Source organism: Coturnix japonica, chromosome 19, assembly GCF_001577835.2.
Source record: "Coturnix japonica isolate 7356 chromosome 19, Coturnix japonica 2.1, whole genome shotgun sequence".
Lineage (NCBI taxonomy): Eukaryota > Metazoa > Chordata > Aves > Galliformes > Phasianidae > Coturnix > Coturnix japonica.
Window position 1 is genome coordinate 2,791,119 of NC_029534.1, and position 6,349 is coordinate 2,797,467.

The following is a 6,349-nucleotide window of genomic DNA, read 5'->3' on the forward strand; positions in this document are numbered from 1 at the left end:
TCAAGCGATATAGAAAATAAATTTGGGCTCTAACAGAATGTGCTCCATCCAACTTTGATTTCAGTCGATCATCTTAAAATCCAGTGCACAAATAGGACCAAATTCATTTCTGGTTTCTGTTGTTTCATCTCCCTGTTTCCAGTCCCTGGGGGAAGGGTGTTTTCATTCACTGCAGAGCTGGTACAGCAACATCCTGAACACCAGTACCTACCAGCCTTCGTATGCGAAGGCAAGCACATACACTTCTGAAAGGCTTTTTTTTCTTTGCCATTATCATCCAAATCCAAGTCTATGCTCAGAGACCTGAATTTGTGTTTTCAGAGCTGTAGGAACTGCTGTAAAAACCCACATTTTTTTTTGCTAAGCACGTAGGGCTACTGAAAGCATACAAAGTGCACAGGTGCCCACTATAAACAGGTATTTCATTTGAGAAGGGGGATGTTGCATTTGACCTGAACTATGAAAGTATAGTTCTCCCTAGTCTCAGGTGACAAAGTCTATAAAGCTGCCTTGTCTATAAAGCCGTATCCTTCTGCTGAGTTTGCCTGAGGCTCAGCCATCCTTGCACCTTCACAAAAATATTCAGAAATATGTTTCCCTGCCTCTTTTTCCAGGCCTGGGTGGCATGATCTCTTAATGCACCTCCCTGTTTACGTTAACAAAATGGAAAGCAGCTTTGTTTATGGAAAAGATCTATTTTTGTTGTACTTTTTTTCTCTCAACTAAACTGACTTTCATCCAGGATTGTGTTTTGCTTTGGGAAAAGAAATGTGCTGCGATTCTTAGCCTTAGCTTGAAAGTCGGGTCAAGAGGAAAGGGGGAAATCCTGATCATATTATTTAATTTTGTAGGATTACACTGCAGCCTGGAAATCTACAAGACCGGAAGAGTTAATATCCCCCTGTTCTTTGCGACATCATGGTTTGTGTCCCTGTGCAATTATATTTGCTATTCTCTCACATCCATTTAGACAATCCAGACCAGGAACAGAATCAGTATTTCCATTTTATGGGCAGGAGTACAGCGTGTGGAATCCAGGGCAGAAAGAAATTTCAGAAGTCACTGTGCTCCCCTGAGGATAAATCATGTAATTGTGTCTTTCAGCTTCTCCAGACTTTGATCTTGGGAGAGATCAAACAGGGTCAGGCCATGGATAGCAGATTTTGAATGAAAACCCAGACAGGGTTTTGTGACGTGGAGATGATGTGGAGAGGTGAGGAGCACAGCATGCAGTATTCCCCCTCGGCAGATATTACTAAGTACTTGAAAATACATACAAATACTGTTCCATTGCTGAAAGGTGAAGGGTCCCACTCTTGACTTGGAAATCAAATTAAGGTCTGACCAGTCCTCCTCATGAAAGTCTGCTGGGCAAAACTTGGCACTTAAGGCTTGCTTTCTAATTTTAGTTTCAGTTCTGACTCAGAACACGAATTTTGATAATTGTCTGCATCTTCCTCAAAGAAACTGAGCTTTTACTCTCCTGCTTTGTGGAACTGGACTCTTTGAATGTGCGGTGTAGAGCTGGAGGTTGTATAAGTTATGGACATCACTCACTTTATGACACTTAATAACTCAAGGTGAAGCCTATATATAATATAACTTTATAGCACAGTCCCTGAAGATGTTTCAGAAACATGTGGATGTGGTACTTATAAGGGACGTGGGTTAGTGGGCAATATTGGTGGTAGAGGAATGACTGCACTTAGGTCTTTTCCAACGTTAATGATTTTATGATTCCATGATTCTAATCTATTCTTAACATTCTGTGACATAGGGAAAAGTCTTTATCCCAATTCCCATTGTAAAAATTTAAATACGAATGCATATATTATGGGAAACATTGCCTACTCTAAAGGTTTTCTGACTTTCCACTGTAAAATATTTGTACGCGTGTGTATGCTTGTATAATGTACATACACATAACTGCATTTAAAACCTACTGTGGTAATGCTTTGTTATTTTGATTTTAAAGCAAAGTGCTCAAAAACGAAGGAAATTATAGACATGAGGTGGGCCACGCAACTTCAGTTCAGCCCCACTGTGCGTATGGCTTTATGACACATCCAGTTAGCATACGATCACACACAGCTTTCATTCCACATTTTCCATTTCCAAAGCCTTGTGCAAATCACAGTCCTGGTTGCATCCTTCAGCATAACAGCCATAGCAATTTTTAAATACATACTGTTTGAGTGGCCTAAACACGTTTGCTTCTACTCTCTAATAATAACATAACGTAATAGCCAGGGTATGCACTATTAAAAAGGATGATGAACAACAATAATAATCTTTAATAAGTCATAAGAAATGATAAAGTAGGTAACGAGGTGCCAGTTTTCACAGTTAGCTGTGACATGTTTCTGAAGTTGATGTGAGAAAATCCATAAAAGGGGATGAAAATGACCATATCTCTTGATTTACTCTCACTTTTGATGTTTTTCTTCCTAACATCAAATTTGTGAACTGGAACAACAGAGCTTAACCATGTACCAATACATGTCTGGTGCAAAGAAATCTTTTCCAAAATGCAAAATCAATGTAAGAACAAGAAGCAATAAGATATCTGCTAGTTTCTGGCTGATTTCCCATCTGACACTGTAAAATCATCCAAGACTGTTTGTTTAATTTGAAATAGAATAGTGAACCATGCCATTCTGGAACCCCTCCTAGCACATATGCATATACACAGACACAGCAACAAGCTCCCTACCCACAGCCATCTGTCATATGTGCCAATTGGAGTAAACCACTAATATTACTAAACAAGCAGCTCAGTCTAACTTCCTTCTCATAGACTGGGCTTTTGTGGAAGATCATGATCTTTGGGAACATACAGCAGGGAGAACAGGTGTTCTGGACTGAGGTGCAGTCTTTTCCACTGCTACACATCCATATCAAAGTCTGTGCCTTTCAGTAACAACTGTCATTATTGTCACTGATGTCTCCTCTTCCTACTACATAGACCAGCTGTGGAATCAACCTTGAAGATGACTGGCAGCCAGTCCATTATAACCTTCCCTGGACTATTTCAAGAGTTTATTTCATTTTATCTATCTGTAAGTCTGTTTTGAATCAGCATTTATTTTAAAATCTTCCCAATTTCCCATCACTAAAGTGGACATACTCACTAGAGAGGATTTTCAAGAGATAACACAGTTCAATGCTACCGTTCTACACTTCATTCCCTGTGATTTCACTGCTGGTCATCCCCTATTTAACACTTCAGTGAAGTTTCCTGCCCTTGAAACTCTGTAAACTCTTTGGGACAGAGATGATTTTATTGCACTGCAGTATTCAGTATTCAGCACAGCAAGGCCCTGAGCACAACTACTGTACTATATTAAAGAAAAAGGGCAAAATTACAGTGAAAAACTGGCACACAAACAGATCCCTTCTCTCAACTTGTACCTGAAGCAGATGTTGGTGGTATATTTTCGTGTGAGGCTTCCCTGATTTACACCCTTGTAAAAATCAGTATTCAGAGCTCCTTTTCATGTGCAACTTTCATCTAAGTAAAGGAGATACTGCATATCAAAGGCGGCTGTACCAGCCACTTCAGATTTATTAGTAAATCCATTGAAAAAACATTTCCAGTGAAATAAATCTCAGCCTGCTGACTTCCTCCTATTCTTTACTTATCCTCTTATTGATTTTTGTCTCGGAGATCTAAACCTCTCAATTTGTTTTATGAGACACTTGTCGAACAGATGACAAGAAAAAAGACAGTGCTGGATATTTTCCTTAGCAGTTTTAAGTAGAAATAAAGAGCATTGCTTTGAAATTAGTCTTGCTCTTGTGACATGGGAGGAAGACTGTATCTGACAGGCCCTTTAGAAGGCTTTAACTCAGTGCATAGAGAAAGCTCACCGGCTGCCACTGACACAGTTTTGTGGCAGCAGTGCCCCAGCAGTTCATTGACAGGTTTGACATGTAAACAAGCTGTTGCCAAAGATATTTAACCTGGGGGACCCTGGCTAGTTCAAGGGGCTAGTAATGGAATACAAATCCTTTCACCTCTAGGCATCTGTTCAAAGCTACACCACTGGCTGAGGGTCATTACCGTCTCATAGCTGTACAGAGGAATGAGAAGGTAGGCTCTGCTCTGTGTCCTGTGAGCAAGTTGTTGTTGCATTACTAAGCCAATCTCAACAGAATCTCAACAGAAAGGTGGGGCCAGGCCCCTTCCAGCACTGGAGCAGCAACTCCACACATACAAAGTTGTCTACATCTACCTCCTCTGGAGCTCCCCTCTGTGGATGTGACACCTGGTAGGCAGATGAATCCTTCCAAAACACCCCTCCTGGCTGCTACTGCTTCTCAAGAGGTGAGAGAAGATGGAGCCCACCCATCCCAATTCTGTTCCTACCACCTGTCCCACAGTCCAAACCTATCCCAGACAAGGAACACTTTGTTGTTTGTTTAGAATCATAGAATGAATCATAAAATTGCTTGGGTTGGAAGGCACCTCAGAGATCATCTAGTTCCAACCCTAAACCAGAGGCAGAGGTGCCCACAACTACATCATGCTGCAGCTCAGGCCTGTTCCTCTCATCCCGTCTGCCTGCATCGGGGTGGGATGTGGGAGAGTCTGCATTCCCCCACACTTTAAATTGCTATTATTTCACTTACCCACCTTTGTGTGCTCCGAGATGACTCTGTCAGCTTTCCCTTCAAGTCATTTATGCTTCAAATCCCATCCGGAGGGGTCCAGCACCAAGGCACTACTACAGAGGCGTTGGGCATCCCCACACTGGTAACACCCGCTGGCGCCATTTTGTTTTCCCACCACAGGAGGGCTGCACCTCAAGCCTCACCTCACGGCCTCCTCAGATCCATGTGCATTGGGGAGAGGGGTTGCATCTCACCTCACATACCCTATATTCAAATATATATCTATGTAGAAGTATGATATAGGTGGGAGAGATTGCTGCCAGGCTCTGGGATTTGTATATGGTGCCCTGTGAGGGGACTGGATGCCATGTAGTGCTGACAGCCATTCCTGAGGTGGATGTCCAGTTGGTGTCCTACTGCACGTTGCAGCATCTTTCTGCCCCCAAAAGTAGAGAAAATAAATCCATTAATTTTTTAAAAAATATATTAAGCTGGCACCTCTCCTGCTTGCTCATTTCATTGTGAGGCTTTTCAGTTCCCATTTAAGAAGAGACATCTCATCCCAGGAGCTGCAGGGCAAACTCCCTCTCCACACACAGAGGAACATGATGTTGCTAGGCAAGGTTGGTGTTAATTTAACTTTGGGAATAGCAGGAACAATAGGACTGAAGGGGCCTTCTGGTTCATCAAACTAGTCGTCTGTTGTTAGAGGCAACGATGTTATATAATCCCTTTTGCAAATGAAGCTAGCTCTATCCTAAAGCCTTCTAGGTTATTTTTGTCCTTCTCCCTCCACGGGAAGGCCCTTGGAGGACCTCACTGCTGTAAGGACATCTCTAGTTGAGGAGCACCTTGCTTGCTGCAGAGCATTGCTGTCATCAATCCCAAACTGCACAGCCTGAGATCTCATCCTATTAAATCTCATTTTGTTCCTAATGCTCTTATGTCTGAGATCATACAGGTCTTCCTGTGGAATACTCTCATCTTCCACATTTACAGTACTACTCTTAATTTGTATCACAAGCGTAGTCCTACATTCACCATTTAGGCTTCTTTTTGAGACAACTATCACCTCCTTCTTTCTATGGAATTCATTGGGCAGAGTTATGTGACCTGGAAAAATCTATTAATTCCTATTCAGTTTTGTTCAAATTCAAGATTTTATCTGCTACTCCTGTTCTTCTGTCATTTAATTTGGAGGATGATACATCCTGGGTTGGCTGAGAGATCTGTGAACTGCTGCCTTCTGGAGAGAACTTGGATGCCACACCTTCCTGTGGCTTTAACTCAGGTCTCAGCATAGATTCCCTGCATTTATAACCTTCTTTTTCTTTTGTCCTAGCTCTGTGAAGATTTTTTTGTCACATTTAACATTGACTCTTTCTACATGATTTATTTTCATCCAGACTCTTGGCAGGACAGGACAGGGCAGGAAAAGTGCAAGACCTTAGCCACTTGTTGCAAGAAAATCCAGAAACACCCCTGTTTTCTTGTACCCTGACTGTCACACTGAGTATGTGAGTATTTTGGAGATGGAGGAGGGGTTCTGTTAACAAAGAGACCTGCTTCCCACTCTCTTTTTCTAGCACTTCTTAGAAGGCCTCTTTGGAGGGGGAATAATGGCCCTTTGGGACAAGCCCCCTGCTGCCAATAACCATAGGTCAAAAGTTAAAGTGAGCAGAGAAGAATGAAAACCGGATAAAATACACTATAAATCTTGACATTCTAATTGAGA

At 41.9% G+C, this 6,349-nt stretch overlaps 1 protein-coding gene across 1 annotated transcript in view; it reads right to left on the minus strand.

Moving 5' to 3' along the window:
- Nucleotides 1–4,712, minus strand: part of MYL10 (myosin light chain 10) — an 82,746-nt gene extending 78,034 nt beyond the window's left edge. The window contains exon 1 of the mRNA XM_015881033.2: nt 4,637–4,712. The gene's annotated coding sequence lies outside the window, so the exon portion shown is untranslated. The remainder of the gene's footprint in view (nt 1–4,636) is intronic.
- Nucleotides 4,713–6,349: the final 1,637 nt, after the last annotated feature.